At 33.4% G+C, this 20,022-nt stretch overlaps 1 pseudogene; it reads right to left on the bottom strand.

Moving 5' to 3' along the window:
- Positions 1-19,561: 19,561 nt before the first annotated feature.
- On the bottom strand, positions 19,562-19,657 carry LOC122126484 (annotated as a pseudogene).
- Between the last annotated feature and the right edge of the window lie 365 nt (positions 19,658-20,022).

The following is a 20,022-nucleotide window of genomic DNA, read 5'->3' on the forward strand; positions in this document are numbered from 1 at the left end:
GTTTGAAGATGATATTTGTTTTTTTGTTCTAGTTTTCATATGCTCACAGAATTAAAATTCTAAAAATTCAATGATGTTGGAATTCTGGAATATTTCATAGATACTAATATTTTAGTCCCTTAAGTGGAATTGTTTTATTTCATTTGTTATTTTCACAAATAACTCAAGATGATTGTGTATATTTTATTATTTCACTGCTATTGGCTCTTGAGAATACTTTTTTCCTAGCAAAGTAAAGAAAAGCAATTGGATTGAGCAAGTTACATATGGCTTTAATAAAATGCAGATGCATAGATTTGTGTCTTTTGTCATTTCCTAGAAGTTTCTTCCAGAAAAGATTATCAGTTACTTATAAGTGATGCGTAATTCCTAGGTATTCCAGTTATAACATACACTTTTTGATTGAGTTATCTCTGTATAAACTCAAAATACACAGACAAAAACTAAAAAACAAAAAGAAATTACATCTTTGTATTAAATTTTGTAGTTTACAAAGAGTTTCTAGCCAAGACTGAAAACATCTTTTTATGTATTCCGCATTTTCTGTGAATTATTTTTAACAGTAGTTGTTTTCTTTGCTGACATGTAATTCACATGCAATACATTACTTCTTTTATCGTATTCATTTTAGTGCTTTAGAAGTGAATTGTACAATCACAGGTTTTCTAAGCCTAATTTTCACAAACTTGCATTTCTTCAAATAAAAATGCTGTAAACTTTAGAACAGATATTAAAATAGATATAAAATTAACTTACAGGAATTTGTCCAGCATACATCCTCTGTAGTGTGTCTTTTGAAAATTTGTTTTGGGGGATCATTTCGAGATTCTCACACATACTAATAAATCGCATTCTCAATGAACTACATTCCCTTTGCAAACAAGGTTTTTACATAAATAGAAATGTAATGGCTGGATCATATACAATTCTCTTTGACCTTTTGAAGACTTGAAAACTTGCTTGCTACAATAATTGAAGTATTATAAAAATCAATCCACTATGTGGAGTATATAAAATTCTCCACAAATGCATTATTATATTTTGTGTCTTTTTATATTATGGTCATACTAGTGAGTTTTCTTTTTTTTTTCTTAGATACCACAGAGGAGCCTATTTCAAATGCTCCCCCTATTGACTATTAATTTACAAAAATCCTTTAAAGAAATAGCCTATTCGGGAAAAACTTATATGAAATTAGACCATATAAAAATTCTTAACTCAGGATCATTGTAAGAGTAACACTGTAGCATTAACAAAAATGTGCCTTCTATCTGTTAAATATGTTTTTATTTCTGTTATAGTGTCATTTGAATTATGAAAGGTTATCAAATTTATTCTTAACTTTCTTTTTTATTTTTATTTTTTATTGTGAAAATAATGTACAGAGGGGTTACAATTACTTGGGCAAGATAATGAGTACATTTCTTATAAAGCATTGTAGCCACATCTTGCCCGAAAAAACAAACACATTTTCAATGTTAAAGGCTGGAACAAAACCGAGCAAACGGCCACAATAAACAGGCGGGAGTTGCAATTCTAATATCAGATAAAATAGACTTCAAATTAAAATTCATGAGAAGAGATAAAGAAGGTCACTGCATACTAATTAAGGGATCTCTCCTTAAGGAGGATATTACAATTCTAAATATCTATTCGCCAAACAATGAAACACCCAAATTTATCCAAGAAACACTACTTTCCTTCAAATCCCACATAGATACAAAGACATTAATTGTTGGGGATTTTGACACACCACTCTCCCAACTAGATAGATCAACTCAGCAAAAACTCAACAGACAAACCGCAGATTTAAACAACTGCATAGATCAACTAGATTTAACAGACATCTACCGAATATTTCACCCAGAAGCAATAAAATACCCGTTTTTCTCAGCAGCACATGGAACATTTCTATAATAAACCACATTTTAGGCCACAAAGCAAACTTGTCCAAATTCAGAAACATTGAAGTTATACCTTGCATTCTCTCTGACCACAAGGGAATAAAATTAGAAATCAACACCAAAAGACACCAAATAAAGTCCGGTAACATATGGAGGCTGAACAACACACTGCTGAATCACGAATGGATCATGGAAGAGATTAGAATGGAAATTCAAATGTTCATGCTATCCAACAAAAATGAGCACACAAATTACCAGATCCTCTGGGACACAGCAATGGCAATACTGAGAGGCAACTTTACAGCTCTGAATTCCTACATCAACAAATTGGAGAGATCTGAAACCAACAATTTAATGAGACATCTGAACCTCCTTGAAAAAAGAGCATCAAGATAAACCCCAATCGAGTAGATGGAAAGAAATAATTAAAATTAAATCAGAATTAAATGAATTAGAATTAAAAAAAAAACAATAGAAAGAATCAAAAAAACAAAGAATTGGTTCTTCAAAAAATTGACAGACCCTTAGCAAATCTTATAAGAAAAAAAGAGAACACACCCAAATAAATAAACTCAGAGATGAGAATGGAAACATCACCACAGAAAAAAACCAAGATTCAGAACATTTTAAGGGAATACTTCTCAAAACTTAATGCTAATGAGTTTGGGAACTTGGCAGAAATGGACCTTTTCCTAGCAAATATTGACATGCCAAAACTAAACCAAGATGACTTAAACCAGCTTAACAAGCCTATATCGAGCATTGAAATAGAAACAGCAAGAAGAGACCTCCCATCTAAGTAGAGTCCAGGACGAGATGGTTTTACAGCAGAATTCTGCAAAGCCTTCAAAGCAGAGCTCACACCAATACTCCTCAACTCTTTAATGAAATTGAAAGAGAAAGTTCACTGCAGAACTGATTCTATGAAGCCATCATAACCCTCATCCCAAAACCAGGCAGGGACTCATCAAAGAAACAGAATTATAGACCCATTTCTTTGATGAACATTGATGCAAAACTTCTCAACAAAATTATGGCCAATCGACTTCAACAATTCATCCAAAAAAGCATAAACCAAGATCAAACAGGATTCAGTTCAGTGATGCAAATCTGGTTCAATATATGCAAATCAACAAATATAATGCATCACATCAACAGGAGCAAGGATAAGAACAACACGGTTATCTCAATAGATGCAGAAAAAGCATTTCACAAGATCCAACACCCATTTATGATGAAGGTTCTGGAAAAATTAGGAATCCATGGAATATACCTCAATACAATAAAGGCTGTAAATGACAAACTTACAGCAAGCATTATACTTAATGGTGAAAAACTAAAACCATTTCATCTTAACTCTGGAACAAGACAAGGATGTCCACTCTCTCCACTTCTCTTCAACTAGTATTAGAATGCCTAGCTACAGCAATAAGATAAGATGCAAACATCAAAGGCATCCAAATAGGGAAAGAAGAAATAAAACTCTCCCTCTTTGCAGATGACATGATCATCTATTTAAAGAAGCCCATAGACTCCACTCCCAAATTACTCAAGCTGTTTCAAAATTTGACAATGTAGCAGGGCATAAAATTTACCCCCCAAAATCAATGGCTTTTCTGTATGCCAACAATGAGAAAAGTGTGGAAGAAATTAGGAAAGCAACTACATTTGTAATAGCCCCACAAAAAATAAAGTACCTAGGAATTAACTTAACCAAAGAAGTGAAGGACCTTTATGATGAAAACCTTAAAAACTTGAAAAAAGATATCAAAATAGAACTTAGAAAACGGCAAAAACTCCTATGCTCCTGGATTGGAAAGATCAACATCATGAAAATGGTAATACTTCCCAAGGCTATCTACAATTTCAATGCGATACCTATCAAAATTCCAACCACATTCTTCAAGGAAATAGAAGAGGCAATCCAAAAATTCATATAGAACAATAAAAGACCCCGAAAAGCAAAAACGTTCCTCAACAGAAAAACACTGCTGGAGGAATATCAATACCAAATTTCAAACTCTACTATAAAGCCATATTATTCAAAACAGCATGGTACTGACACAAAAACAGACCTCAGGAACAATGGAATAGAATTGAAAACCCAGAAATGAACCTACAGACCTATAGCCATCTAAACTTCGATAAGGGAGCTAAAAAAATCGAATGGAAGACACACACCCTCTTCAGTAAATAGTGCTGGCAAAATTGGTTAACTAATTGTAGAAAACTAAAGTTAGATCCTTATCTATCAACCTGCACCAGAATCAACTCCAAATGGATCAAAGAGTTCAGAGTCAAAGCAGACACTCTGAAAACATTACAGGATGGGATAGGAGAAAACCTAAGTCTTGTTGGCCCAGGCCGAAATTTTCTTAATACAGACCTGGAAACAAAGCAAATCAAAGAAAGTTTGGACAAATGGGATTGCATGAGGTTGCAGAGCTTCTGCATGGACATAACTAGCAAGATCAATAGAAAGTCCACAGATTGGAAGAAGATCTTCACTAGGCATACAATGGACAAGAGTCTCATATCTAAAATATAATTGGAACTCAAAAAATTAAATCCCCCAACAACAAATCCTCAAAGAAACAACTGCCCAATAAATAAGTGGGCTAAATACTTTTGAATACATATCTAACATCACCTTATCTGACCTTTTCTGCTTGACTCAGACATATATTAAATATTGAAATAAAGGAAACCATGGGACCGATGTTTCTTTGGGCCTGGCTTACTTCACTTAATATAATTTTTTCCCAGCGTTTGCATTTCCTAACAAATGGGGCAATGTCATTTTTTCTGATGGAGGCATAGAATTCCATTGTGTATATATACCACATTTTCTTGATCCATTCATATACTGAGGGGCATCTAGGTTGGTTCCATATCTTAGCTATACTAAATAGTGCTGCAGTATACATAGTCGTCCTGGTAGCTTTAGTGTGGTCTTGTTTGTAAACATTTGGGTAAATGCCCAAAAGTCGGATTGCTGGGTCATAGGGGAGCCACTAATGCTTTCCATTTCAAATTTTTAGAAATCTTTACTGATCCAATGTCATGAAATTTTACATAATATTTTATAGGTTTTTACGTCTCACATTAAGTTTGATAAACATTTTTTATTTTAAATTTTTGTACAAGGATTCAGTTAGTAGTCTAAGATCATTCCTTAAATCTAGAGAGGCAATAGTACCAGTACATCCATTTAAGATTCTATTTTTATTTCATGAAGTGTTGGCATCCTTTTCAATATCTATTGACTATAAAACTACGAATTTATTTTTGACAAATCTGTTACATTCTTCTGTGTATCTGTTCTTATAGTAGAGCTATGTTGTCTTTCCTACTGAATATATAACATTCAAATATAATTTGAGCGCTCAAGCTACACCATTTTACAAGATTGTTCTGACTGACCTGTATTTCTTGAATGTACATACCATTTTTTTGAGCAATTGGACCAATATTCTACAGAGATATCTGTGTGTTTGATAGTCACTCATATTTTGCACCTTGTAAAATATAAAACCGGAAATATTATATATAGAAAAATGTGTATAGAGAATGCTTGAAACAACTAAAATTAATTTAGGAATAAGTTAAGATTTAGATAAGTCTATATCATAATATAACTGAATGATAACTAATTGAGCTGTACAACAGAGGAGAGTGAGAGGGGATAGAATGATGGAACACATAGGAGTTTTATGTCATTATTATTGTGTTTCAAAAAGCAAAAAGACTTCAGAGAAGAGAACAAGGAAAATAATCAAAGCGTACTGAATCAAGTTCCTTTTTAATCCATCTAATAGTTTGGATTGAATGCCAGAGAACATGGAAAAAAATAAAATAGAAAATAAAGCATTGTATAGACCTGTTACAATGTAAAGAAACTGTAATAAGAATGTAATAATTAAATTCCAAAAAATAAGAGAAAGAATAGGTAAATGCTAAAGGGAAAAAGAATTAAGAGTGAAAAGAAGCAAAGTAAAACCTTTATCAATAACAAATACAAGAGTTTGGAAGTGGAAAGACAGTGGAAATATTCTAAATAAAAATAACATAACAATAAAAATTGCTAACATGGATAGATGATGGATCACATTTTATCATATATAATTTTGAAAAAAACATACTAGGAATGAAAATTTAAAAGTCATAATTTAAAACACTACTTAGATTATAACTAGACAGTATAGCTAAGTGTCAAAATATTGGCCTAGCATACATGAAGCAATCGTGTAATCTCCCATGCATTACAAAGTACACACAAAGCACACACACACACACACACACACACAAAAGCACATACACACACAACACATACACACATTTGGAATATTGCTATTATCATATTATACAGAGGAAATTATCACAAATAGTAAAAGTATGTTAATACATGAAATCATAATATTTCTCTTACTATATAACAGTTTAGTAGAAATAATATAGTCACAATATACTTGGATTCTTATTGATTAAGTAAATTGAAAATTAAGACATAGAAAATATGAGAACCTCTGTAAACAAGTTTTAAATAATAAACATTTTGAAACATGCATCCTTTTATTTTGACAAAATATTGATGTTACTGGTGTTGTAACTAAAGATTTGAATATGATAACCAGGTGTCAATATCTTGCAAGCAATTTATATATTTCTAAACATTTCCCTCTGTATATTTTTAGAATAAGGTCTCATAGTTTCTCTGGCTCTCCCAAATCACAAACCCAATTTGCACTTCCCACCATAGCTAGAAAATGGAAGCCACAAATCACCATGCCCAGCTCAAACTTTTATTTTTATTCAAGTACTAATATTTACAAAAAAGTGAATAGGTAATGAATACTTTCATAATAAATTATAGGCTTCTTGCAATTACAGTACTTGTTACATGGACAAATATGTTTAGAACTATAAGAAAATAAATTTGTTTACATTCACCAACCATATAATAATTAAGAAAATAATTTTAAATATTCACATGTTAAATATTTTATTTTTTTTGGGGGGGGGTCCAGTCGTGGGGCCTGAACTCCGGGCCTAGGCACTGTCCTTTAGCTCTTCAGTACAAGGCTAGCACTCTACAGCACCACTTCCTGTTTTTTTTTTCTTTTTGCTTATGTGGTGCTGAGGAATCGAACCCAGGGCCTCAGGCATGCAAGGCAAGCGCTCTACCACTGAGCCAACTTCCCAGCCCTGTTAAATATTTTAAAAGAAAATATATTTGTCAGAATAATTTACATGTATAAAAACATGTAAAATTAAATTAACTAATCCTACAAATCTGAAAAAAGAATTACCCTAAACAAACAAATGAAAATAAGTAATTAATTCAAAATTGAAAATTTAGAAAATAAAAGGAAGTGTGCTCTTGATTTGACTTAAGTCACTGTAAATCCTCTCTACATCAATTTCGTAATAAAATACGTGTGAACAAAGAAAGCAAAAATACCCATTAATCAATAGCAACAGCAAAAACGTCAGTAGTTCTTTTTTTTTTTGAGTGTAAAAAAAATTGCTGAATTATATAACAATGTTCCTTCCATATGAAAGGTACTCATTACCTTACTTAGGTAACTGTAACCCCTCTGTACATTACCTTTATGATAAAATTAAATTGAAATTAAAAATAAACCAAACAATATATCAATTAAGAAGTCTTAGAAGCCATTGGTTAAAAACTTTGTAAAACACTGCCTTAAGTACCCAAGGAATATACTGTGATGTTACTATTTAAATACTTAAATTTCACCAGAGAAGCAAAAAGTTTAAAAACTGTTACAAAGTAAAGTAATAAATCAGAATATATTACTAACAATACTAATCATAAAATGAATTTATAGTGGTAGTCAAAGATGTAAGAAATGAGGCAATTTGCTATTCATTTGTATTTAATAATTGAGAAAGAATTTTCTATGTCTTTTTAAATACATCTTAAGTTTAAGGAAGAAACTATTCTGTCACATTATATGATAATCAGATAAAGCTGATATTTTAGCAAAGAACAGATTGTATTAAGCTTTTGGATATTAATATATATACTTCTTTTAGTTGTCAGAAATTGTGGGGATTTCAACTTGGGGTATTGTTCTTGCTAGGCTGGTGTCATATCAGTGGTTAATTTCAGATAGGGGTTTCCTTTCCACAAGAACATGCACCTGATCTTCCTTTTACCCTTCCCATCATCAATGGCATCAGAATTGCACACCAATTACTCTAGAATCCTACCTTGGCTGGCCTGGATTCTTCAGTCCTTCCAATCTTAGCATCTAGATAATGCAGGATGATGGAAATGATCCAATGCACCCAGCTATAGATTGAAAAGGACGTCCACTAAACTTTTGGCCTGGGTTCTCTTTTCATGCCTCCTATGTAGTTAAGAGTACATATGGGCCCCCGTGGTGCCAAGGAGTAACAGTATTTTTAAAGCAATTAGACATATATATGACTTAGGTTTGGATTACCTCAGGAAAAGAATAAAAGAGCAGTGAAGCATAGAGGACAGGCAGAATTTTATCTAGTTACTCAGAGGCTGAATAAGATTAGCTAGCTAATCAGGAGGGTGAAATCTGAAGACCACTGTTCCAAGCCAGTCCAATCATGAAAATACATGTGATTATCTCCAAAAAACCCGAAGTGGAGCAGTGGTTCAACTGGTAGACCAATATCCTTAGGCACAGAAGATTAGGAATAGTGCCCAGGCACTATCAAGCTTCAACAATAATGAATGCACGCTTGAGCACAAGCACAAGTGTGTGCGCATACTCGCACTAGCGTGCACAGACACACACACACATACACACACACACACACACACACACACACACACACAAATGAGTATTTCAATGTGAAGTTCTTTATTTTATCCCTTGCTGTACTTTATTTCCCTGTATTAGTTCAAAAATTAACAAAATCAGGTAAGCATCTATTTACATACAACTTATGTTTCTCTAAATTCTACTCTCTTTTTGGAAGCCTGCTTTTATTTGACCCAAAAGTAAATTATTCAGGAGGTCAATTCATCTGTCTCAACTTTATAGTGTTAAATGTTTGTGTAGATTCCTCCTAGTAATATGATTTTATGAAATCCTGCATCAAGCAGCATATTTCTTTCACGAGAAAGGGGTTCTCTGTCAAACAATTAATAATAGATTTTTCTCCTCCTGGAAAGCATCCGTAGTATTATTATCTTCATATAATTCATGAACTGTCTGTGTATGCCAAAGACTGCTGTGAAAATAAAAAGACACTTCTCATTGCTTAGCTTTCGTAAAGCATTCATAGATATGAAGGTCTTTAAATATTACTGAAATTGCTTTGGACTAAATAATGTTCACCTTGATTATCTTGAGAAAGAAGAATTGGTTTCTCAGCACAATAGGTAAGAACGTGAGTGAAAGAAACAAAAGTAAAAGTGAAGAACAACTCAACACATACATACAAACGAAACAAAACAAATGAAAAACATTAATTCAGTACTCAAGAACCTGCAGGAAATGCAGAGATTTAAAAAAAAACAGCTATGATAAGCTTATGAAAATCCTGACTATATGGAAGTACACTGTTGTGAGGGTATTGGTTAAATCCCAGACTGGACAGAAAAATCTGTACACAATACCAGGCACCTGTTATTCTAATTTCTAGGAATAATAACATCAAGTGGACTGAGGCCACCATCATTCACAAGTAGGAAGCTAGATTCTATCTGAAAATTAATCAGGATAACTTATGGCTAGGGGCATGACAAAGTGGTAAGAACACCCATTTAGGAGACACAAGACACTCAATTCAAACTCTAATATTATGGGTATTAAATAATTGGAATAATTGTAACATTTGAGTATTTCAGTGGAGAAAAATCCATGAGATAGAGTAAACCCATGTTGCAATGCTTTCTACTTAAGTGATAATGTTATGTGGTACTCCAGACATAACAGAGTTACCTTGCAAATGAGCGTGGATGTGCATTTGCGTGATAGAGATACTCTACTTACACAGGTGTAAATTAAATAGATATTTTTGGGTAGATTGTATTTCTTGAACTAAGAGGCTGGGTGATGTTCCTTAGCTTTTTCTCTCAAGGCTATCACTCTACTACTTTGAGCCACAGTTCCAATTCTGATTTTCTGTTGGTTGTTTGGAGATGAGAGGCTCATGGATTTTCCTGCCCAGGATGGCTTCAAACCATGATCGTCAGAGCTCAGCATCCCGAGTAAGCAGGATTCCATGCATGAGCCATCTATATTTTTAATAATTTAGTAAATTGTACAGTTACAGAAGTTATAAATTTTCATTATAACCTGTATAATATATATGTGTGTATGTGTATATCAATGCATACGGATAGAAACATTTTAACATATTTTTTGTATCCATAGTAGATTTATGAAATCATTCATTGTTATATAGTTAAATGGAAACAAAAGTTATTGAGGAGCAAAACAAAGGGAATTATCACATGTTTCTTGTTGTTAAATGGAATATGAATTCCGAGAATCAGTTTGGGGAAACAATCTTTAACAAAATGGATAATGGCTATTAATTCCAATCGATTCATTTGCCCATATTGTGCATCCTCATACATGAATGTCAAAAATCAAATCACACTTTTTTGCCTTGGTATTTAAATCACCAGTTATAATACAGGGCATAGATGAAGTAATCAAATAAAGTTTAAAATAATAATAAGTGATGCTATGAGTTAGAGCTGAAAATGATTTTAAATATGATAATAGCTAAATACATTGCATATTTCTTATTTTACTCTATTGTCATGTCCCTCATTCCCACATTAGGAAACTAGATAGAAGGTTCTATCTAAATTATTTGTACAATTATGAAAAATGTATTGAAAGAATATGGACACAGTGTGGTTTTAGTCTATTGAGACTTATAGTAGGTAGTGTGTTTTTAAGGACTTGCAAAACGTTGTGATGGAGATAAAGGGAGAGATGTGCTTATTCGGGAAAATTGGCTGGAGCATTGCTCCCAGAAAGAGAGTGATGAGTTCTTCCAGAAGGATACAGTAAAATCACTTTCACAAACATGTTCACTGCTGCACTATTCACCGTAACCAAGTTATGGAAAAATCCCAGATGCCCTTTGATGGAGGGATGGTTGGAGAAATTGTGCACATATACATAATTGTATTGCACCCATCCATTATGAAGATTGTTACATCATTTGCAAAGAAATGGATAGATCTAAAAATATGTTAAGTAAATAAAATCAGAACCAAACACACAAAGGACCCATGTTCTGTCGCGTATTTGGAAGATGGAACTTTATGCAAGTTTACACAACAGTATTAACAAAAGCATGCTATTTGCAGAAGAGTATTTAAACGATGAAATTTCTTATAAAATTGACCTTTTAATCCAACGAAATAAATATCACAAAACTGTCACTTGGAAGATGTGTGGGGAAGACAAAGGGAAGGAATAAAGAGAGTTATGGAGGAAGAGTGTGAAAGCATAATATTCAATACAGATAGTATGCAACTAGAAATAATAAATGTGGGGTCAGATTTGGAAGGGTATGTGAAAGTTATGAAAAATCCATTGTACTTATAAACTGATTTGTTGAATTGAAATTCCCTCATACAACTATTTAATATAAATATAATTAAACACAATAGAGACATCTGATCTTAAGCTACGTTCTCTTACACCATGAGCCAATATAATGGTTTCCTCCTCAGAAATTTTCTTTGCAGGTATTTTCCTCATAATGACAGAAAAGTGAACAACTCAATAAATATCAATACATCACATTGCATATCCTAAGTAGACACAATATAAAAATCACAGTAAAAATGTTTGAATTCATCACATGATAAAATATCAGGTAGAAAGTATAAATGCTGATTATTTTTCCAAGTACTATACTTGTGGTATCTAATTTTCTCTGCCCAATAATCCATAAAGTGAAACTGCTTCTATTTTTATTTTTCAGACGATGATAATGAAGTCTTCAGAGTTAGAATTACTACTACAACATTGCACACATTGTAAGTGTTAGGCTGTGGCCCATTCCCACCATATCAAATAACTTCATTCTATTTTATGACTAAAATACCAGTACTTAGTCTACTAATTCTAGGAAAATTTCCCAAAATTATTGTGCACACTCTAATAATATTTCACTTTATCTTTGTTAGAAAGTAGGTAACTAAACTGGAGGCCGGTGGCTCCTGCCTGTAATCCTACCTACTCAGGAGGCTTAGGTCTGAAGATCCCAGTTCAAAGCCAGCTCAGGCAGTCAAGTTCGTGAGACTCTTATCTCTGATAAACCTCTAGTAAATCGGAAGTGGCACTGTGGCTTAAGCAGTAGAGTGCTTGCCTTGAGTGGAAGAGTGCAGGGACAGTGCCCAAGCTCAGAGTTCAAGCGCCACGACAGACCAAAAAAAAAGAAAAAAGAAAAATAGATTAAAAAAAGAAAATAGGTAACTGTAATATGAAACTCCCAGTCCGTAATAAATTTATACCTCCCTGGTGAAAGGAACTGCTAAAGTATAACATTCTTGAATTCTAGCTCAAAATAGTAGAAATCATATTCTATCCCATGACACAACACTGCACTGCCTTGGTACCCCATCTCTGTTTAAAACAGTCATACTGAAAGAATGACCTGCCCAATTACTGATGGAAACAGACTGCAGGCCTTATGGACCAATAATTTCCACATTTTGGCTCAACAAAGTTGTTTACCATTGGAAGTATTCTGATTGCATTTTATACCCAACATTTTGAGAGAAATGTACTACTTTAAAATGTTTAAAGGAAAGACTGATATAAAAATCACCTTTGACACCAGATAAATATTTTACCGTTCATATACCTAAAAATGCAGTCTTACCTGTGATTAATGTAAGGAAAGAGAGGTTAAAAATCATAGGGAAGGGGTGACACTCTCCAAAAAGATATGTACTTAATACGTGATTTAACTGAAACCCCTCTGTACAATAAAACTCCTCTTTACAATAAAAATTATTTTTTAAAAAATTAAAAATTCATATATACCAAGACCTAAGCATGAATTAAAGACCCTCCAACTTGTAAACACAATTGTTTTAAAAAGACATCAACACTACTGCATTTTTAATTCCTTATAATAATGATCATGATAATGAAAAACTATTAACACTTGAAAATAACTTATTTTCATTTTTTAGCTTTTTTTGTTTAATTTTTTTTATTAATACTGTACAGAGGGGTTACAATAACATGGGCAAGATATTGAGCACATTTCTTATCAAGCATTGTAGCCTCCTCCTTTGTTTCCCCTACCCATCCCTTCCCATCCTCCCCATGCACCCCTCACCAAACCCTTCCCGTCCCTCCCAAAGTTGTAAAGTTCATTTTCTACATAACGACTTGTACTTCTCATTGCTGCAAGGGTCCACCTGTATCCCTATTTTTGAACGAATTGTTTTTCCCCTTCCCCTCCACAAATTTTACCGACATCAAATACAGTGAAAGAACAGGTTTTACTGTGGGGGAGGGATGTACAAAGCAACAAAGAAATAATTGTATAAATGTGTTAGAATCAATCGCATGAATGAAAAAAAAAACATTTGAATATATATTTTAAGGTTAATTTCCCTAATATCACGTTATTTGACCTTTTCTGCTTGACTCAGACATCTGCTAGATATTGCAAATAAGGGAAACCATGGGACCTATGTTTCTTTGGGCTTGGCTTACTTCACTTAATATAATTTTTTCCAAGTCTTTCCATTTCAATATAATAATGGCTGTACATGACAAACGTACAGCCAGCATTATACTTAATGGTGAAAAAATAAACCATTTCCTCTTCACTCAGGAACAAGACAAGGATGTCCATTCTCTCCACTTCTCTTCAATCTAGTATTAGAATGCCTAGCTACAGCAATAAGACAAGATGCAAACATCAAGGGGATCCAAATAGGGAAAGCAGAAGTAAAACTCTCCCTTTTTGGAGATGACATGATCTTGTATTTAAAGAATCCTATAGACTCCACTCCCAAATTACTCAAGCTGCTTCAAAACTTTGGCAAAGTAGTAGGGTATAAAATTATCCCCCCAAATCAATAGCTTTTCTGTATGCCAACAATGAGAAAAGTGTGTCTGAAATGAAGAAAGCAACTCCATTTGTAACAGCTCCACAAAAAATAAAATACCTAGGACTTAACTTAACCAAAGAAGTGAAGGACCTCTACGATGAAACCTTTAAAAACTTGAAAAAGGATATCAAAACAGAACTTAGGAAATGGCAAAAACTCCCATGCTCCTGGATTGGAAAGATCATCATCATGAAAATGGCAATTCTTCCCAAGGCTATCTACAATTTCAATGCGATACCTATCAAAATTCCAACCACATTCTTCAAGGTAACAGAAGAGGCAATCCAAAAATTCATATGGAACAATGAAAGACCTCGAATAGCAAAAACGTTCCTCAACAGAAAGAACACTGCTGGAGGAATATCAATACCAAATTTCAAACTCTACTATAAAGCCATAGTAATCAAAACATCATGGTACTGGCACAAGAACAGACCTCACGAGCAATGGAATAGAATTGAAAACCCAGAAATGAACCTACAGACCTATAGCCATGTAATCTTGAATAAGGGAGCTAAAAAAAATAGAATAGAAGAAAGACAGCCTCTTCAGTAAATGGTGCTGGCAAAATTGGTTAACTATTTGTAGAAAACTAAAGCTAGTTCCTTATATATCACCCTGCACCAGAATCAACTCCAAATGGATCAAAGACCTTGGGGTCAAAACAGACACTCTGAAAACATTAAAAGATGGAATAGGAGAAACCCTAGGACTCCTTGGCGCAGGCCGAAATTTTCTTAATACAGACCCAGGAACACAACAAATCAAAGAAAGGTTGAACAAATAGGATTGCATGAAGTTGCAGAGCTTCTGCATGGCAAAGGACATAGCTAGCAAGATCAATAGAAAACCCACAGATTGGGAGAAGATCTTCACTAGCCATACACCGAACCAGGGTCTCATAACTTAAGTATACTTGGAACTCAAAAAATTAAATCCCCCAACAACAAATCCTCAAAGAAACAACTGCCCAATAAGTAAGTGGGCTAAAGACTTAAAGAGAAACTTCTCTGAAGAGGAAAGAAGAATGGCCAATTGACACATGAAGAACTGCTCAACCTCCCTAGCCATAAAAGAAATGCAAATCAAAATAACATTTAGATACCACTTCACCCCAGTTGGAATGGCAAAAATCAACAACTCTAATAACTTATTTTGTTGAGAGTAGGACACAAAACACAAGATTAATCTTAATCATTTTAAAAGACCTTTATTTATACTACAAATTCACTCTTATAACTATAAAGATTCTAAAACTAACTGAAGTGCATAGACACAATGGAAATAATTTAACTTTATCATCTACATTCAAAGGCCTGTGTTAATAGAAAAGAGTTATACTAATAATTAGCTTACCAAATTCACTTACATTCTTTTATTCTATTTCATTTAGTTTCATAAAAACTGGCTTTTCATAAAATGATGCATAAAATGCCTATATACCCACTTACATTTTCATATCTTAATATTTATTTCAGAAATGTCTTTAGCTGCATAGTCAATGAACTGAAATAATACTTAAATATTCAAAGGCTTTTCAGAAATTGCAAGACTCTCTCTGGGATGTTATTTTTATTGGAAAAGATATTCAAAAAGCTCTATTTGTTAAAGTTGTGATATTTACTCCCACAAAACAGTCATTAGTGAAGTTCCCTTTGCATGTACAAAACAACTTCACATATATTCACAATCTGGAGATGACACATGATTTTTGTTTGTTTATGAAAGGAATATCTAACAAGCATAACTACAATACTTATTTTCAGTCAATAAGATGGGGTATTCAAACGTAATATGGGATTGATTATCTCTTAGTGAGAAGAGATATGATCTTACAAAGAAAGTTATTTTCAATAGAAATCCGGAAAGAGTTTATTCACCTTGGATTTCACAGGAATAACCAGAAAGTAATACTTGTTTGGTCAAGTCAGTCAAACTTACTTCATGAGTGTAACTTAAATTTATAACCCATATAAGATCCCAGGTACATATTTTGTACTGACAGTCATCATATAGTAATAACTTACTACCTAATTATTTCTGTATCTTCTAACCTAACATATAAGAGCTGAAAGCAGTCTCTTTTATATAACTTAATGTTGTAAATGCTTTGGTTATGATGATGTTATTATTTGACAAATAAAATGTACAAGGGTGGTTCCAATGAAATGACATGACAGAACACTGATAAATAAAAACATTACAACATTTAACTCTTTTCAGCCTCACCCTGTCCTCATTGGCAAGCAACATTGCAACAGCACATGCACACATATACACAACACACATGTGCGCACATGTACACACACATATACATGCATGAAAAATTCAGGATTTATTGTACAAAAAAGTTTAAATAAAATATTAGTGATTAGGAGAAATGATAATTTGCCTTATTACAAAATAATACATAATCTAGTCACTACAGGTTTTACATTTTACCTACCTCTCCACATGTGACCACTTAATTTATTTCTAATTAATTAATTACCTAAATAATTAATTCATTTCTTTGGTGCTAATACTATGGCTTGAACTCAGGGTCTGGCCCTGAGCCAGAATTTGTTATTTTGTTTTGTTTTAGTTTTCTTCAAGGCAAGCATTTTTCTGCTTGTACCACAGCTCCATTTCTAGCTTTTGCTGGTTACTTTCAAATCAGAGTCTAATGGATTTTTTTTCTTAGTCTGGTTTCAAATCACAATCCTCAGATTTCATCTTTCGTATTAGCTAGGATTAAAGGCATGAGTCATCAGTGTGGCTTCTACTTTTTTCTCTATACTTATGTAATGCACACATTTAGATAGTAATTTGAAACTGAAAGTATAAAAGCAAGATGTACAGTGATGATATTGTCTTGTCAGAAATTCAAGTTAGTAATGTAAAGTTCTTCTTAATACCATACACAAAAATACCATGATATAATGTAAGAGAACTCATTATTGAATATATGAGCTTAGGAGCTTTCTAATAGATCCATTATTTATTGTTACCCAACATTAGAAAAAAAATGTATAATGTAGTAGTAAAATGGAAGTCCTTTGCATGACTACTTAAATTCCTTGTGTTTTTAATGACACTTGATTTTCATCTAAATAAGTAGGCCTGTCTATTGTCTTCATGTGATTTTGATGATTGAAAGTGCTTAATGAGAAGTTAAAATGTATTAGTAGTCCTTTGCTATCAATTCTCACTTTTTCTTCTTGGAGTATATAATGTTCAAAGCAATAGTTCAGAATCAGCACACACACAAAAAAAAGTTCAGAATCATGCTTCCACTTACACTGGAAGCATGATTGGCCTGACTTCTCTAGCTGCTTTCCTAGCCTGGACCTATTCCTTCACTGTACAGGAAAAGTGGGATTCAATTGATTTCAGTCAGATCTGTTACTAGAATTATCAAGGATTTAGATTCTTATCTGTAATTTGGTCAAAGATGTTTCTCTCTATGTAGGCTACTAAAAATGTATTTACTAATTTCAAGTAAATACATACATTCTATTCCCATCATTTAAAAAAAATTTTTTTGCTTGCTCAATAAATTGATCAGAGGCATGGATTTTGTTGCTAACTAGGTCATTGCACATCTCTCTTCCTCTCTCCTTCATGGTTCTCATAGATAATATGATTGCTCCATAATTATCCTAATTTATTTTGCTTTTATATTTTTGGTTGCATCATTTCATTTTCTGCTCTGCCATTCCCCAAATCATTTATACAGAAGGCATTATTTCATACTTTCTCATTCCTAGAAGGAGCTGCACATGAAGACACCACTGGCCCTCATTTTCATTCTTTACCTTTGAATACGGTGTAACATCTTTCCTCTGCTCTCCATCAATTCCCTACACCCTAGTTAGAATAATTTTGAATAGTAAAAATGGAAAAAGAGAAAATAAATCATGGTTAAAAACATAAGCAAGAATTCACCAGATATTTCTGACCAGTTCTACCAATGTGAATTATTAGGGAAATACATGGACCCCTCATTCCCACTGGGAAATACATGGACACCTCATTCCCACTGGTATCAAAGTCTCTGGTTAGGCAATTCTGATGAAGATGAAGAAAAGGATGAAAAAGTAAGGAATGGTATCAATTACAAGAAAAAAATGGAGAAGGATCCAAACAAATTTCTTTGGGCTGCTGAAAATGATCGGCTTACTACAGTGCGGAGACTACTTCAAAATGGCCACTCATGTGAATACTAGGGATGACAATGTGTATACCCCTCTTCACCGGGAAGCCTACAGTGGACACTTAGACGTTATCCGTGAGTTGGTGGCTCAAGAGGAACATACAATAACTGTAGATGCCTGGACACCCCTGCACAGTGTATATATGTGGAATAATACCAGAGTGGCTTCTTTTTTACTTCATCATGATGCAGATACCAATGACAAAACTAAAGGCCTCTTGTCCCCCTTGCTGCTGAGAATTGAGATAGCAAAGATATTCTGGATCTCCTCCTGTTGAACCATTATGTCAATCCAGGCCTGAAGAACAACTTGGAAGAAACTGCATTTGATATTGCCAAAAGGATAAATATGTATCACTACCGCTTGGAAGTTGTGGAAGGCTTTACGAATTGTTCTTCTAAGTTCTAATAGTTCAGTTAAGTTTCTTAAATTTCAAAAATGCCAATCCGTCCTTTGTGTCCATACAAAATATTTTCACAATACAAATAACAGCAATCAATATCTTGTTTTGTGGGGTTTTTTTTTGGTCAGTTGTGGGGCTTGAACTCTGGGCTTGGGCTCTATCCCTGCACTCTTCAGCTCAAGGAGAGCTCTCTAGCGCTTGAGCCACAGCTCCACATCTGGTTTTCTAGTGGTTTATTTGAGAAAAGAGTCTTATGGACTCTCCTGCCCGTGCTTTTAACTGTGATGCTCAGATTTCAGTCTCCTGAGTAGCTAGGATTATAGGCGTGAGCCTCCAGCGCCCAGCAACAGCGATATCTTACTGTAAAAATTCATGGATTCCGTGGAATTCTTCCAAGTGAATTGCCTGCCTTTGATGTCAAAATGTATTCAAGAGTTTTTGTATACATCTATAATGAGTTCTGCAGAGTGTGTGATTTCTTAATCAGAAAGAATTTTCTTACCTGTTGAAATCAGTAGTACAGAAACTAAAGTATTTCTGATGCTTGGCTGGAAAAGTATATTTTAAAATATTCTACATTCTATGTTTGTATAATGCCTATAATCTATTTTATCCTCTCCTAGGTATACTCTGAATTCTACATTGTTTTATAATATATAGGTTCATTATTGTGTCCTTTCAGATTGCATTCCATATAGAAACAGTTTAAGATTCCTTTTTTTCCTAGGTCCTTATAGTATTATATTTCTTTGGGATAAAATGTCAAAGTTGTATAATTTCAAAAGTTTTGTAAAGTTTATGCTACATAAAGGCTTTTCTAGTGTGAAGATTTAATACACTGATGTCAAACTAACTTTTAATTATATGAATTACGTGTATTGATACACTTGTAATTTTGTAATCGTTTTTAATAACTTTTTTAATTTCTTATATCTGTAGAATGAAAAATATGGAATATTCACAAATTTTCATATCATCCTTGTGCAAGTGCCATGTTAATCTCTGTATTTTAATTTGGGTATATGTGCTACAGAAGCATGTAGTATCCTCTAAATTTAAGTAGTTAATGAGTCAAACTTTATACAGGCGTATATCCTTGGTTGCCTAACAATGCTATTGATCTTATTTCCCTAAAATTCTGTGAATATTGGAAAAAAATTATATTGTTCAGTCGATTGCTCACATACGCAATTTTTTTATCCGTGACAATTTTAAGTCTTTTTAATGTGGGATTTAATCGTACTTTCAAGTATTTATATATAGGTCCAAAGGTGATGGCTTTTTCAAGTACTTATTTATCCAACTGAGCATTGTGGAGCTAATGGATTCAAAGTAAGCCTTGCGTAAGAGCTACTTCTAAACTTCTACAACTGAAATTTTCCAAATGAGGTCTTACTGACACAA

Source organism: Dipodomys spectabilis, unplaced genomic scaffold, assembly GCF_019054845.1.
Source record: "Dipodomys spectabilis isolate Male_0828 unplaced genomic scaffold, ASM1905484v1 ptg000279l, whole genome shotgun sequence".
Lineage (NCBI taxonomy): Eukaryota > Metazoa > Chordata > Mammalia > Rodentia > Heteromyidae > Dipodomys > Dipodomys spectabilis.